The sequence below is a fragment of the Corvus cornix genome, chromosome 3, assembly GCF_000738735.6.
Source record: "Corvus cornix cornix isolate S_Up_H32 chromosome 3, ASM73873v5, whole genome shotgun sequence".
Lineage (NCBI taxonomy): Eukaryota > Metazoa > Chordata > Aves > Passeriformes > Corvidae > Corvus > Corvus cornix.
In genome coordinates, this window is record NC_047056.1 from 46,348,349 (window position 1) to 46,365,623 (window position 17,275).

Here is a 17,275-nt window from a genome sequence, read left to right on the forward strand (position 1 = left end):
GCAGTGAAAGGCCTTGCCCAGTACTGAACTTTCAAATTAAGGAAAATGGACATACTGAACACATTTCCTTATGTTAAAACTAGTTTGTTTGCTACTTTGCACTTCTACAACATCAGAGTGATGTGTTCCAAGTGAAAGTTCTTAATTCACATGTGTGGCTTTCAGTCTTAAGGCCCCATTTTGGTAATGGGGGTAGGATTAGAACTTGTTACAGCTAAGTACTCTGTGATTTTGGTAATGGGGTAGGATTAGAACATGTTACAGCTAAGTACTCTGTGATCCTTCAAAATTTGATGTAACGTCCCATTTCCCGCATATGGGATCTTCGCCTCTGGAAAGATTGAATTACATATAGAAACCAGAGTTCTGACTTTTTAATATTGAGAACCTCTGCAAGATTCTTCTTCAAAAAAGCTATTGTACTTGGCAACTCAGTTTCCAAGAAATAACATTTGGATGCTGCTTTGGGCAGTGGAATACCATTCCAGTATTGCTATCCTAGGCATGACTTCTGGCAGGGCAATGATTTTAATGCATACTGCCTTCTATTTCTATTTCACCAGCATTAAATTTCTACTTATGTCCTGAGCAAAAACCAAAAAAAAAACCCCAAAATACCCCCTAAAACAACAGAAAAAACCTGAACAAAAATCCACAAACAATCAAGAAAAAATAAAATCAAACAACCAAAAAAATCCTATGTTCTCTGGCTCTTTTACTGCTGTGATTTTCTAGACAGTAGTACTAAATATGGCAATTTCACTATATTATTTTCTCCTGAAGGATACGAAAAACCAAAATCCACTTTCCCCTCTTGCCTCTTTGTAACACTTGGAGACATGTTGAAGCAAAACACATCCATGTAGGTGCTTTTCTTGTAGGGCGTTAGTTCTTATCATATTTGTCTAAACATTAAGATAGAATCATTTAATAGTTGGAGGAAAATTATTTGCACCTGCAGTTAAATTAGCTTATGTAGTGTTAAAGATACAAAATCCACCCACATGTGACTCAGTAAAAGATCAGTGCATAGCCCTCTGTGGAGGGTTGAAACCAGGATTGTAAGTTCAGGTGATCCCACACACAGTCTGATAATTGAAGTGGAAAGAGCTCTGTAGATCGGTGAGATGGAGCATATTCAGTATCTGTTTAATTTGCTGTGGTGACGGCTCTATAGACAAAATTAAGTCAAAAGGAAATTTTCCCATTCAATTTCTGAAGCAATCTTGCCACAACTTGCGGGTGTTTTTTTGTTGGTTTTGGTTGTGGTTTTTTTTTGGGGGGTGGAGGGTGTCAAGATTTTTTTAAACAATTTTTCTGCCTGTCCTGTATCTTCTTATATTGCTTATGCTATTTTCCTTCTTTTCAATATCTTTGCTTCATAAGCTGTCTTCATTAAATAGTCTCAAACGATATCTTCATGATAACCTTGCTAACCTATCCTGCATAACCCACTCTGGCAGGAGATTCCCCCTGTTTTGAACTGTGGATTTTTCAGATGGTCATGATGTCTTTGTCTAATTTAGTGTCTTAATAATGATGATGCTGTAAATATGAGGGTGGAGAAAACAGTGAGCTCATTAACATCCTTTAGATCTAGTCCTTTAAATCTAATATTGGGGGAAGAAATCTCATGAAGCAGGCATACTGTGGTTTCACATGGCTGCGTTTGAAGTTTGCTGGAATTCTTTATTCTAGAGTATGGAAGTTTCACACCTCTTGGCTAAAACTATATATTGTTTTAAAGAAACACTTTAGCTGTAATATAGACTCTAATATAGACTGAAAATAAATAGTAACATCTCATGCGCTCAAACTAAATGAAACAACTGCTCTACTCGCTGCCTCATTGTATTTAACTTTTGGGATGTACATGCAGGGTCATTCCCAAGAACTGTCTATGTTTCAGGGGAATTTTCAAAATGAATTACAAGATCATGTCTACTCTCAATTATTTGCAGGCATCAGACTGATTTGCCAGTGTGGGTGCTACACCGAAAGTATAGTAGCTCTTACTGAAACACCACACCCCAACCATTTCTGTGGAACACCAACACTGGCTGTGTAGCTCATTCTTATTCAGTGTAACATGCTGCTGGTGTCCAAAATGCTTATGGAAGAGGCAGTTTCCTGTCAGTAATTCGTCCTTGAGGGACATGATCATTAATTTAGACTACCACTAGATTCTGAACAACAACAAAAGTCATTTACAAAGGGATACTCTTTGCTTCTGTCCTTTGCTCATCCAAACACAAAAAATTAGCCCCTTTCTGACAAATGTTGGATGAATTTAATGTAGAAATATGATACAGGCGATCTGTGCTTAGTTGGGAAATCTGATGGCCACAAAATATGTATAGGCTTTCCTGCATAACTCGCACTAGTAAGCAGGATTTTACCAGCTGTGTTAGAACAGCTAGTCACTGTACACTTACCAATTTATTATTTCTCCTGTACCTAGCACAGAATCTTGGTTTGACAATCACTTGGTTACCTTTTTAGTGAAGGTGCAAGAGCTGTGGGAATCATATTAACGGGGAAAGAGGAAATATATGTCTTCTTTTCCTCTGTTTTTCCTTAGAAAAATACCAACATTCTGCTCCCAGAACCATGAAAAAGTTATAAACAATGTGCATGTATTGGTTTTATCTACATTTATCTGGCTTGGAGTTATTTCTTCCTCTATCCCTGACCTTAAAAGGGAAAAGGTTTCAAAACTTCTAAATGCTCCTGGTAGGCTTCAAGCGGTTCTTTGATTTTTTTTTTTTTTTTTTTTTTTTTTTTTTTTTTTTTTTTTTTAATTAAAAGGACAAATTTTGGTTTTTTGTTAAAAGGACAGAGAGTGTAGAAAGAAAGTATCTCAAATGGGAGGAAGGCTTAAAATAATCCATGTAACTTCCATTTACACTTAGAGGAATGAGAGTCTGTCAGCTCAGACTTACCCTGCAATACAATGATTCAGGGACAGAGCAATACCACTTGAAGGTCACTTTCTGAGCATGAGACTTCCTTAGAGCATGAAATGAATTGGAACAGAGAGCTGTATTCTGAGTGTCTCCATTACTGCAGTCCTATGAAATGTAAACCACAAATCTGTCATCTTCCCTGCCCCCTCCGATGCAGAGCTCCTTCAAATTAAGACAATGAAAATAAATCACTTTACAGAATTAAAAAATGTGTTTAAAATAAATAAAGGGAGGGAAGGGAGCTTACTGGAAACTTAGGTGCCAATCACAGATTTATTCTAATCCACTACTTTTGTCAGTTTGTGGAATTCATCCCATTTAATTTGTCAAACTCCAACACCCATTTAAAATTAAAATGTCAGATTCTTCCCTGATTTGCACACAAGTTCTACTTTAGTGAGACTGTAAAGACATAAAATTTGGAAAAAAAACTTTATTCAATATGGTTTGCCCCACTACACAATATATAGTTATGTGACATATTACTATGAACACCTATGTTCCTCCAAATAAAACACATACCACACTTTCAATAACTTTTGTGCTAAGTCTTTCACGCAGTGAAATTTCTTAAGGCATTTATGATTTATTTTTTTAAACATTCCTGCAAATGTCAGTGGCTGTTAACATCTGAATCAAACTGTTCCCAGTTCATGTGACTGGAAATGGTGCCCAGAGCAAAAAAGCCAGACATTCTGACTCTTGTATAAGTATAGTCTGTGTGGAAATGTTTCTACTGAGCAGAAGTAGAACTTGCTGAGTTCACATCAGAATACATTTTGGCAGGAAACAAGGTAAGGCTGCCTTATGACCACTTTATTATTATTATTACCTTTATTAAAGGTATGTTTGGGAAATAAATGGTCTAAGAGCTGAAGAAAAACACAATGACCTGCTAAATAAGGATTCTGGCTGGACACAAGGCTAAGTGGCTCACATATTGGTGGCAGTATCTGAAACTTTTCTGGGATTAGAATGGAATTATCTCACAGGATAGAAGGCTGAATTTGGGGCTTTAGCTTATAGCCACTCCAGGGAGCAGTTCTGAACAGCCTTAGGCTCTTAAGAGGTTTTCCACCTTTTAAGTAGAAGGAATGCCACACAGCAACCAGCTGTGCATAAGGGTAAAGGGCATTTTTAGCAATGAAGACTGAAAGAGATAAACCGAACTCTATGCACATGTGAATGAGATTTATTTGGAGTGTCGCATGGGTGGTATCAAAGACAGAAAACTGTGCCACTCAGAGATGGCTGGACTGGGAGCAGCTGTAGACTTGCATTTGCCTCCAAAGGTGTTAGTGCAGCTAAAGATATTTAAAATATAACACTTGACATATGCACATACTTTCAGAGAAATTGGAAGATCTAAAAGCACAGCAGAAAAGCTGTAACTGAATACCTAACTCCCTATGAAGCTCCCCGTCCAAAAGAGAAAAGCTTTTTTTGTTATCATTGTAAAAATTTCGATCATAATTAAAGATTCAGATGAGTTCTCTAAACTTTATCTGTCGTTTAGGAATAAGCCTTTTTTAAGACTAACCACTGGATGGCCAATGTAGATAGGGTATGTGTTTAGACACTACTTTACTGAAAGAAAAACAGGGAACAGTAATTAACTCCTTCTCCCCAGTCTCCAGCTACCTTCTCTCATTGTTACCCGATACTGTTTGCGTGTTCTCGGCTACATGGAAGCAAGCAGTAGCTTCAGAACATGACAGCTGTAGTGCTTTGTTTCTCTTCTCTTTGCTTTGCATCCTGCTTACAGCATGTGCACAAGAGGAGAGGAACAGGATAGAGAAGCAGCTCCACCACACAGGAGGTTCGCTGCTTTGGCAGGACAGCATTTGTGTTCCAGTGCAACTACAGGGCAGGGTCTTCAGGCTGCCTGCATAACACTGGACTTATATTTATGGGACCCAGGCTACCTGACTGAATGGATGGATTGCTTGGGGTTTTTTTTTTCCTTTCATCAAAAAAGTTCTTTCCTCCATGCCTTTAAGTGGCGGCTAAGAAAAATAGGTGTCAATAATTGGACAAAGGAGACTAATATTTTCAAAATAGCCTTGTTGTAGTGCCAAACTGTGCTTGTCCTATCTATGCTGGATGTGGATTTTGTTTTAAAGAAAAATCCTCAAAGAAAAACATGATGAGTGTGTTAAATAAATAAATAGCAGATAATGATGCATTAGAGCAGCTCGTATTCAATCTTCCAGGATCTGCAAGTGTTTTCCCTAAGCTGAATTGCTATCATTATCTTACCATTTTTAACTGATAAGAAGTTATGAGTTGTCTAGGGATGTTGAGTGAGAAGCAGGGGGAAATCTTACCACAGACAAAAAGCTATACCCCCCATGTTTAAAAATAACAAACCAAGTAGGCGGCTTAGTACATGAGACCTGTTTTATCTGGTTTGAGATGATAAATGAGGTGGCAATATAAACCCAGTTTCTGTGGATATTTCTTTAGCAGAAGAAATGGTGTAATATATATGCAAAAAGCCACAAACCACTGAAATAACTAATACCACATAATCAAAGTTATATCTGTGTGCCTGTAGAAACCAGTTGCACTCAAGAGTACAGAAGAATTCAAAAGCATCTTGTTTTGAGGTTTTATTAAGAAATTTTTTAACAAAGAAGTCAGAGAATGTTTTTTCATTAAGTCTTTATACAAATGGCTCTATAACAGAAAAATCTAGATGTGCCAGGCTTAAGTAGTGAGAACTTACTGTAGATATGAAACAGTCTTTGTAATCAATTCTAGTTACTGAAATTCTTAGTGTTTACAAAATATCTGTAAGATTTCTCAGTCTGATTCAGCAGATGGCAAGAACTCAAAATACCCCAAAACTCGGCAGTTTTCAAAGTTTATTGTCATACTGAACATATACAATGATTTTTGTGATTTATGTGTACACACATTCCTGACCTGGATCAAACTTCCTTACCTTTTTTTTTAGTAAATTAATTTTGCAGCAGAAGAAGAGAATTATTTGTTCTATCTCATGATCTGAAGTCAAAAAATATTTACATGTTCAAAATTTTAATCCTTACCTATACTAAATTCCTTATAATGTCTTCACAATTGTACATAAGAAAATTCAGTTTCTTTCCAATGCTTTAATCATTACATTCTGATCTGGAGGTTTCTCTGCTTCATCCAACAGCCTGGGTCTTTAATATCTTTTCTATCAGAAATTTATGACTTTCTTCAGTGTTGTACTCTGTAGCACAGCAGTTTATATACAGGCTATATTTCAATGGAGAGTTTAAATTTGCATTCTCTAAAGCTGCCTTTAAATATACTCATTATAAATATTTCAAGACTCTCTTCTCTGCACTTATTTTCATGATAGAATTGGAGGAGAATGTGGAATGAAATGTAATCAAAATAGAATAATAACTCACAGCAGACACTATCATTAGAGGAATTTTTAAGTAACTTGACACTCTATCTCTTTGAAATATAAGCTATACTGCACGCTAATATTTGAGTAAGAGATAGTTTTCTAGGTCATGAACAAGGTATTTCTGTCTTTTATCTGTATGCCTTCCTCAGAAAACAGTGGGCAGGATCTATTCATTTCAAGCTACAACAACAGGAGTACCAAGGGTTCTAGGACACATCTGGAGCAGACCCTAATTGAGGGATCAAGGCAGCTGTGTCAAGATATATATATATATTTATAAATAAAGACAACTTTGGTGTGGGTTTTGCCTTAACGTCTCCCTGAAATCCTCCATGCAGTTAGGGCTTTAATTGGCAACATAAGCAGCCTATTAATACATTATTTGAGCTAATGCCAGTTTAAGGAACTGTAACTCTGCTGAGGACCATAGGAGTTGAATTTGAAAAGTGTATATATTTTATGCTTTTTATATCTTTAAAAGGAATTATTACAGATATGAAAATTTTCTGACTTATATTATCAGAAAAATCTTATATCCTGCATACTGCTAAAGAGATGTTTATTCACAGCTATTTCCAATTGACTTATTCCTGCCTATGCAGACAGTCTTGAGAACTGTGGTTTAATGGAAAGCCATCTGATTTCCTTTCTGGGACACAGCTGGATTTCCACATCAGAGGGAGTAATGTCAGACTCTTAATATAAAATTTCACACAGAAACTTTGGACTGCTTAGAACCCTGTTATGGCACTTGATATATTTTATATTAACACTGAGTTAGAAGGAACATAAGAAGCTTGTGTCTAATCAGATATTGACATAATGATAGAAGAAAAACAATTGTGTCATGAATAGTCCCTAATGGGAGTGAATAATAGTAAGTTCAGTGGAGTGGAACAGAAAGAAAGCAAGATCTGTAAATATCCTGTCAAATTCTTTTCTCCTTGTTTCTCAGACTGATGTAATGATCTGACAAGATTGAAATAAGGTGCATTTTCTAATATTGCATATTTCTGCTTTTTCTGTAGATGTCTTGTTCCCTAAATTAAATAAAAAATAAAAATATAAATAAATGAAATCAAAATCAACAAAAATCACCAAGCAGACTCCCCAAACCCCCAGACTTTGTCTTCTGCTATGTTTACAGGGTCCTTAGAGCACAGTGAGCCCTTGATCTATATTAGAACCTAGTGTCAATATTGGTCCTGTCATGAGTTTCCTTCTCTTTCGCATACTCACATTGAGCTATAGCATCTTGCCACAAAAGTAGTACTGGTAACAGCAACGGCTGAAAAGAAAGCTTAATACATCAACGTGAGTAATTATATGTTTCTGCAATTGTGCAAGAGAAGTCCAGCACTTTGGTATCTGTGAGGCAGAAAAGCTCTTTGCTTTGCTTGAGAATTCATTGAGAGCTTGAGAATTCATGTATTTGGATGAAATAGAAACATGAGGCTAATTTCTACACCCACAGATAAGCCACACAGAAATCAGAGAGTTCAAGGCAGTTCTTCCTTATGATGTATTACAGAAAAGACTGATCTTCCATCTGTCTTCAGTTTTCCTTTTCCAATTCTTCCTTTACTTTCCTTAGCTTCTTTATAACACTATATTGTGATTGAGCATTTCATGTCATATTCATCCCATGTCAGTGACACGTATGCTCTGTACTGTCCTGGGCTTTTGTGTAGCTTATTATCCTTTGATTTGAAAGTACTGACAGATTTAGCACTCTTTCTTTTCCCACTTTACACATACTTGCTGTAAACATGAAACAACCACTTTATTTTACCAGGCCAAGAGTCTATCCTTTCCACATTAAGAATCTATTTCTAGTTCATATTTTCTAGAAGGCTACTGGTATTTGTCTATCAAATACCTCTTTGCTGCACTGTGATGCAAAAGCGAAAGCGGTGAAAGGCAGGGGGAAGAGAATAAATGTAATTGAGTTAATGAGGTTATCCATGTGAGTCTACTTAGATTATCAGCTCTCTGGAGTAGGAATGATGTGCTTGTAGCACTTTGCTTAGTGTTTGGTGCAACTGGTCCCACCTTTGACTGACGTGTCTGTGAGCACAAAACACAGCTAACATGATAGCACACCCTGAACCAGGCACCCAGCACAACTGTTTGGAGTTGTGAGACTCAGTCAAAACAAACAAACCAACCCCCTTATCTAAGGACATTCATTAATAGGAATGACAGACTTGTGGAATTAAATTTCCCATTGCTTACTGTTAGAGTGTTTCCTACAACATTGTCTATACTGACAACTGCTAGAAGCTTGCTGTTGAACCAGATGTATCTGCAATCCAAATCCCTTTTTTTTTTTTTAATTTTTCCAGTAATATATCCTGAAATATTTCAGTATCTGTGGATATTGGGCAGATTTCTGGCACAGAAGCAACTAAAGCACCAGATTATAATGGAAATACCCTATTTAAAAGTCACAAGTCTTCTTATGACTTTTTTTTCTTCTTTAGACTATGCTAAGGTAGCCTAACACTACTTTAGTAAAGCAGACACCTCCTGTAATAACACCCCAGGTGATCTGGCTCAGGGAAGACCATCAGAATTTTGTTAATTGAACATTTAATCGTTTTTTTCCCCAGATGGTGTTTTTCCCTTGGTGCTGAGTACATTATTTTAAAAAATTGAAAGGTAAGACCTCTTAGGGCATATTTTATCCTTCCTATTGTAAACACATACAAAAAGATGAGCTGCTCTATGGACAGTTCACACAAAATGTCTCTAAGTTTAATTTAGGGCTGTTCCTGAGTGTTTAAATTTTGTTTACTTGAACATCTTTCCTGAACACAAATGAAACGGAAAAGTAATGTCATTTAATGTGTGAAACTGACCAACTCGGATGTTGGGAAGGACTCTGCTTTCTAAATAATTTTATGTAAGCTCTTAATATGAAGATATTGGCAAGGTTGGGGACAGATCACAGTAAAACATTTGCTTGAAATTTTTCTTGCCAGTTGTTGCATAACTTAATGCTTGTGTATTACTTCAGGTTCTATAACTAATTTCCTAAAGCACTCTAGGCTGCAACATTTTCATAGAATCATAGAATTTGCTTAGTTGGAAGGGACCCATCAGGATCATTGAGTCCAACTCCTGGCCCTAAGCAGAACACCCCAAGAATCACACCATGTTCCTGAGAGCATTGTTCAAACACCTCCTGAGCTCTGATAGGCCTGTTGTTGTAACCACTTCCCTGTGGTGGACCATGTTACAGTTTTAGGAGAAATTAAGACCTTGACCAAGCAAGCATCCCTCAATTATAACTCCCTACACTCTTTGCAATTCTCTCACACCTAAATTTTCAGTAATTAAATATAAATTTCCTTAATCTCTTTTCTACATTTTTTCACAGTGTAAACTCTATCTAAAAACATAGGGAGGCAAATATTTAATTCTTTCCTTTCTTTCTGATCAGTTCTGTTTGGATTGTGACACTGCAGAAGACTGGAATCCAACTAAGGGTATTCACAAAGGGAAAATGAATCTGCTGCATAAAGCTAAAGTAAATTGTATAAAAATTATAGAAAAAAATAGATGATGAATACAGAACATCCTTTACATTGTCAGTCATGTCTTGACAATATTTGAAAGACATGGGCATTAACATTTACTAATGTTATCCAAGAACCAAGATATGGAAGGCAAAAGTAAAAGCAATTAAAATGTCTGAACTGTAAACTGGTGAGATAATTTCATTGTATTCCTTATCCACAGTAATACATGAAAGAAAGTGATGCTTGGTCCTACATGCTTCCACTCATTACTGACTATCTGTCAAGAGTTGGAAGTGACTCCTTCCATCATAGTCACAGCTGTGCCTCTAGGTACAGTTAACAAGACTTTGGATTAAAAGATAAAAAATGAGTGATGATACACCATGTAAGGACAGGACAGTTATGTGTAGAAGAGAATGAGGTTAGTTAGCAGAAGGGAGAAATGGCACTGCAAGGGGAGGTGCATTAGAAACTGGCAAACCAATTAAAGTGTTTGAAATGATCAACAGCTTCAGAAAAAGGAATTAATGAAGATAAAGTAGCATAGGAAAAGGGGTGCCATTTTTCATCTAGAAGCAGGTCACCCATCATATTGAGGATATTCTTGGTCTGTGGATTACCTTGGATAAGTCAGGAAATGAGACAAGATATCAAACAAAAAAATTCTTTTATACAGCAGTGGTGGAGACTAAGTCAAACGAGTTGCTCGGGACAAAAAAGACAGTAGGACAGTTGATACTAGATACTTGGTCAGTTGAAGACGTTGAAGTTGAGTAAGACGGCATAAGACTGAAAGACTGGGAATGGGTATAGTGAGCAGAACAGCGATCTGGTAAAATTTTAAGTTTCTATTGCTCATGGAATGAACATTCAGTTCCCTAACTAGATCACACTAATTGTTCTATTTATTTAGCCCTACAAAAGCTGTAGTGGTGGCCTCTATGCATGTCATAATACCTTTGATATAGAAACCTCATCATCTTAATTGAATTTCATTACCTTTGTCTGGGCATCTGGGTTATTTATCTGTTATTTATTATGTTTCTTCTGTCTTACTGTAGTTAAATAGTTTGCCACCTGTTCATCTGCAACATACTTCCTTTATTGACAATCAGGACCTTAACTCAGCTTATTATGATAGCCATTCAGCTGACAAAAGGAAAGACATTTTAACCACAAAACCAGTAGGAATTCACTGTGCTAATTAGGCTTTAGGTCCCTCATGCTAAGGTCTAACTGACATAAAACATAAATTATGGTTTGAGCCCACTTCACATAGTTACAGCCGTCTCCATGAGTTAATTTCCACCACAGCTAGTTCAGCCTAGTGAGGCAGCCAGGACTGCTTGGGTGTTAGCAAGCACTGTGTGTAGGTGGACTTCTAGCCCAGCTGATGTCCATTGTCCTGCTTTCTAATTGCCAAAAGTATTTGAAACAATACAACAAATGAGTACAAAATCAAAATAATCACATTTTTTAAACCTCCCTGAGTGTTTTACAGAGAGAGTTTGCCCCAGGGTTGTTTCCTCTATGGAGAGCATAATGGCAATTGACAGGAGAATGGTTGGTGTTTCAACAAAAAATGAAAGCTGATCAAACGCTTTCTTTTTTTAATTTGACACAAATTTTACACATCCACATATGTACATGCAACAGAATAATAACTGATGCCCAAAATAAGAGAGTAAAAAATTAATATCATTTATTCTCTTCACGTATTTTTAAATCAAAGTTATTGGTTGAGATTTTTAAAAAACTTTAAAGACTCTCAGGAAAAACTGATCTTTGTCAATTTTTCCTTGAGACTAGTAGGTAATTTCTGCAGTAGAAAAGATAAAATTAGAGTGCTAAGTACTTTCGTTAATCTCTTGTCTCCTGCAGAAAAGGACTAGGCTCAAAAATACGCCATTGTTTCATGACATTTTGGGCTCTCTGCAGGCAAAAAGGTTCAGTGATATGATCAAAGTCAACATTTTTCAAACCTGTCATTAAGTACTCTGGGAGTTGTCCAAGAAAACCAACAAGACAATATGTAATTTTCCGCTTGATTTAACAGAATATGTTCTTTTCTAAGGAATGAAAATGAGGAGGCCCAGTTTCCTACAGTTTTGTGTTCTTTGTTCCTTTCTCTATCCTCTAGTACAATAAATCTTGTCCACTCTCAGTTTTTCCTATGAAATGCTTGCTTGTGGTGGGTTGTCCTAAACTACGTTAATCCTGTTTGATCGACTGACACAGCCAGTTCTGCTTATCTTTCCCCCTCTACGCAAATAGTGATTCTGCACATGTGTGAATTTTGCAGGGGTTTAATGGTTTCCATCTTAAAAGTTTGGTTGGTGTTTCCTACTGTGTTCAAAAGCTATTATGACGTCTGAAGAAATAACCTTATTGCTTAAATTTCATTTGTTAGGAAATAAAAGACTTATACTCCTATTTTTTTTATTGTACTTTACAGTGGTTTAAATGGTAGAAACTGTTTTTTCTGTGCTTTGACAGTCTGGTCAGCAGATATTTTGCTAATTATTTTTTTCTTGGTGTAGCCTAAACTGTGTTGCATTGAATTTGTTTGGCACATACTAACAAATAGATGCTGGCAATCTGCATTCAACATAGAATTTGTCTGAAATAAACTTTGTTCAAGGAAGAGGGGAAGCTATGCCACAAGATACCTCACTTTTCAGTTGGTAATAGGGAACAAGCCAGATTTTCAGACTTCCTCATTGCTTGGGTTTGGATGCAGCAGTAGTGTAGTACACTGTGCTCCAAATGCAGGAGTATCTGGCTGTAGGATTTGCAGAGGCCTGGACTTTTGGAGCCTTCTGTGACCTAACCCTGAAATGTAATGCATACATCTCCAGAATGCTGGCAGGGATTTGACTGCAGCTGTTCAGCCAACTCCCCCTGCATGGGTAACTGTGATAGGTTCTGTAGAGCATTTATGATGAAAAGTACATTTTACAATAAAGAAGCAGTAAGAATATGGAAATGCAAAGGGAAAACAATAAAGCGACTTACTGGAATGTGTATGAGTTTTGCTGTGTCGAGCTGGTCATATTTTTAAACAAAAAGAAGCTCTATTTCACAATGCATAAATGTATTATTGCATTTAGGTGAAGAATTCAGGAGGTTAAATGCTTCATAGAGATTTTGGCTCCTAGCCAGTGGCCTTTTGCAGCATGTAGTTGGCAAACATTGCATTGCTGGAGACACTGCTTTTTCAGATACATTAATTTTAAATGATAACTCTCACTAGATAGAAATTATGAGAAAGAAAGTTCAGCATGATGTAGCAGGCATTTGAAAATCCTAGTCAATATTTTTTCATGCACTAAATAAAAGTTCCTAAGCAAGTCAAATCTCACCTAGAATCATTGCTTGCTAGGTTCAAGCTCCTTGAACCTTCCTAAAGGAAGCCTTTCAACGGGTAAACTAGGTTTCCCAGTAGCTGGATCACCCCTACTTAATATAAATACAATGCATACGGCATGATTTCATACTGCTTAAACAAGTAATAAAAGAAAAAGCAGAATCTCATATCCACTAGAAACTAAATGAAGCAAGGGCAGGACCAGCTTTAATCCTGGCCACTATGGTCTCTTAATTTACTTCATATTTTCTGATCTTCTGACTTGTCCCTTGCCAGTCACGCCTAGAGCATGTCAAGTCCTAAAAGACAATTCTCCCTATGGCTGAAAGAGATGGGACTGTGGGGGCAGGAAAAAATTTTCAGCTGCTTGGAGCATGCCTTTAGCAATATAAGGGAATATTTAATGGTAGCTGATGCCTTCTGAGAAGATAAATTTTACATCGTGCTCAAAATGGCGGCCAAGGAAGGCTTCTTGATGCCACAGGACAGCAGGAACCGAGACCAGGTTCCAGCACTGGGCTGACAAGAATGAGTATGAAAATTCAAGCTCTAGTAACATAGATGGGTGGAATATCTCGGTCTGCTAAAACAAGTTTTTCTTCACACCCCCTGCATTGCCATATGCCAGTAAGTAATGCGACACCAGAGCACTTTAAAACCCTGCTGTTACTCTATGTACCTTTATCTCCAAACCAAACCCATGCTCATTTAGCAACTCATTAAAATTAATCTCTGCAGCATGTGTATGGCAGATGTGAAGATGTCCTGCAGCCATGTCTTCTCAGGGAGTGGTGTGAGAGGAGGGTGGAGAGCATACAGCGCTGGCGGAGCAGAGCCCAGCTCCGAGGGCACTGTCATGGCATCTGGGCCCTGTAGTACAGTGCTGAGGCTCTCACGCTGCTGCTGCCCCAGCCTCAGCCCACCTCTGTGTGAAGCCTGAGTCCCTGGATATTGAGATTCAGCCCCCTCTAGTCAGCCTCTACCCTGGCCTGCCATGTTGTGTCTTAAACCCAGGAGAGCACCTGCCCTTGACTGCAGCAGCCTCATCACCCTCCGTACTGAGTGTCCCAGCAGGAAGTGACAGGACAAAGAGCCCAAGTTTGTAGCCTGACCAGCCACTTTGGGCTCCTGGAAGAGCTGGCTGTGAGTACAGAGCCTGTCCCTCAGCCACTGTGCAGGGTGCTATGGGAACACGTGGCACAGTTCATTCTTTGCCCTCCACATCTTTGCTGCACAGTGGTGATGGTGCAGCATCACTGCCGAGAAACTGCTTTGGGTCCTTTGTGTCTTGCCAGCACTCCTGTGGATTAAACCCTTTCCTGGGGTCCTATGGGTGAAGCCTAACCCTGCCCAAAGGCTTGTCCTCCAGCAGGCACAGCCTGAGGCAGTAACAGGGTGTTATCTCCACTCTACTGGGACTTGCTCAACAACTAATATTGAGAACCGAATGAAATATCACAGCCAGTAAATCATGGTGAAAACTCATCCACCCCAAGAGAGATGTGTCTCTTCAGAGCAGGCTTCCCTAGGTACCCCTCTTTTCCTCCAGGCAGCCTGTGTTTGCCATAGGTCCAAACTACCAGGATGCCAACTGGTCACCAGCGTTTTTGTAAGGAATTGGAGGGAACACTCCTGACCCAACAGGAGGGCAGTGCTCTGCCTTGGCTGCGCTCCAGGAGGCTGAGTCCTGAACCCAGGTGTGGGCAATCAGTGCTGCCCTTCCCCTCCCAGCTGATCAAGGGGATAGGCAGGCAGTGTTGGGGGATCTGCTCACCCTTCCAGGGAGGCTGCAGGAAATGGTAACTATCTTGAAGATAATCACAATTCTGTAACAGGTCTTGCATTTTTAACAGGAATATGTTAACATGAAGGTCTCTGGGAGCACAAAGATGATATATCTTGAGTTGTAAGTTTTGACTCTCCTCTGTGTGTTGCCATTTGCACATCCTCAGCTTTGGAAGAGAGTGAGAGATGAGGAGGATCTCAGGTCTATGCCTGCAATCTCACACCTCAGTGGTTCTGGCTGGGCACTGCAAATACTGAATCAGGCAGGCAGGCAGGCAGGCTTCCTGATTAGCCTCAGTAGCTTGTTGACAATTTATACCAAGCTAAGAATAAGTTATACTAACTCAGAATGAGTTACTATCACTCTTAAAAATGAAATATCCTGCTTGAACACCTAAATCCTTTTCTTTTCCCCATTTAGTGTCTGTTGAAATTCTGTCTTTTTTTGGTGGAGAATATTGAATACTTTGTTAGCTTTTAAAATGTAGCTTACACTGATGCCAAAATGTTCTGGTTTCTTGCTGAATTTCTTTTTGATAACATATTTTTCCTTAGAAGCTAAAAGACTGACTGAGAAAAAACAGACCCCAAAACATTAACTTTTTTAAAAATGTAATATATTTAAACTTTGGAAATATCTATGGCTCTACATTATGTGGGTTTTTTTTGAAGAACTGACTCATCAGGATGTGCTCTGTGAAGACATCTAGGAAATAATGCACCTACGTGATTAAAACTATTCTAAGTTTCTAGTTTCTAATTTAAAAATTAAGATTGATCTTTAACTTGATTTTCTTACAAGCCTACCTGTGTCAATGGCTTGGTTTTGCAAAACAATTTGCAGAGTAATCACTGCTGGTGAGTTATCAGTAGTTGTAATGAAGGTGTATGGGTTCTGCCAGGCAAGTTTACAGAGAAGGAAGGAAAGAAAGTGTTTTAGAACATTAAAGTAGTTCTACACTTCTGTTACACATTCAGGCCATTGTATCTTTATATTACTCCTGCAGTATGTTAATTTCTGGCAGGTTTTAGTGGGAAAAGAGTTTTTAAGTGAGGTTGGAAGATACAAGTACTCCAGTTGTAATCAAGGCTTAGATCCTTGTCAGTTCTAGTCAGTGAAAATACCCATCAGGGTATTATTCTACTACTATGGTTCTCTCAAACTGTGCCTTAAGTAATTCTTTCTGTGTATCTTCAACTGGACTGAAATTATATGCTCTTTCAAAAGCCTTTTCCAAATACATAATAATGATGCAAGAGGTCAAATACTAAAACAAAGTAGAAACTAAGTAGGATAGCAGAACCCAAAAGCAGGAATGGAGTAAAAAAGCAAAATCACTTAACATGCTCTTGCAGGTTTTGCTATACTAGATCTTGTTAGTATATTTATAATTTTTAAGTGTTAAAGGTGGAAAAAAATAGATGTTTGACTTGGTTAGATAAGAGAAAACTAAAAAAAAACCAACCCAAATCATCCCACTGAGTATACAAAGTCATCTGATCCACATAAAACACTCAAGTTTTGTAGACAAAAGGTTTCTCAAGCCTGAGCCACAGGCCCCTCAGAACAGGGCTTACGTCAGAGCAGTAAGTGACCAAGAAGCGCAAGGAAGAAATGATAGTTCAAAATAATTTATTTGCATGTGTCATTGTATTCTTTCCAAACTGAATAAAGAGAAATTATTACTATATAACCAGAGCCTATATTTTTAAAGGTATTTAGAAATCTTTGGAAAAATAAATAGTGTGTGTCTTGGGGGGAGGGGAGGATATGCCTGTATAGTTTTTCAAATGTGAATGATACTCCTTCTTCTTTAATGTATATTAAGGCAGAGGAAAGAAGCGAAATCTCTGTTAGGAATTACGCTGAAAGTAGGAGTTAGATAAACCAGTAGATTGTTTCCCTGGAATGATGTATTGGTTTAAGCAATCCCTGATGGAAGGGAAGTTCACAGCTGTGAGGAATACATAAATTCTTTCAAAGAAACTGAACATAATAGACCAGACAGTTTAGAGATGGTAAATTATAAGCAGAAAGTTTATCTAATTACTACTTGTTTGGTGTTGAACCAAAGTACTGGACTGCTAAACTGATCCAATTTGGCAATTTGGCATTCTCGAGCCCTTTTCCTTCTATTCCAGTTATTTTAATTCTAAATTTTAAAAGTGGAAAGAAATATGTCTGAAAGTTCAGGAAATGTATTTATGAAGTATTGATGCTTAT

At 37.8% G+C, this 17,275-nt stretch overlaps 1 protein-coding gene across 5 annotated transcripts in view; it reads left to right on the plus strand.

Annotated features, from left to right (window-relative positions):
* Positions 1–3,695: 3,695 nt before the first annotated feature.
* FMN2 (formin 2) overlaps positions 3,696–17,275 on the plus strand; it is a 166,759-nt gene continuing 153,179 nt past the window's right edge. For all 5 annotated transcript variants that reach the window (XM_010398951.4, XM_039569096.1, XM_010398968.4 and 2 more), the window contains exon 1: positions 3,696–3,760. The gene's annotated coding sequence lies outside the window, so the exon portion shown is untranslated. The remainder of the gene's footprint in view (positions 3,761–17,275) is intronic.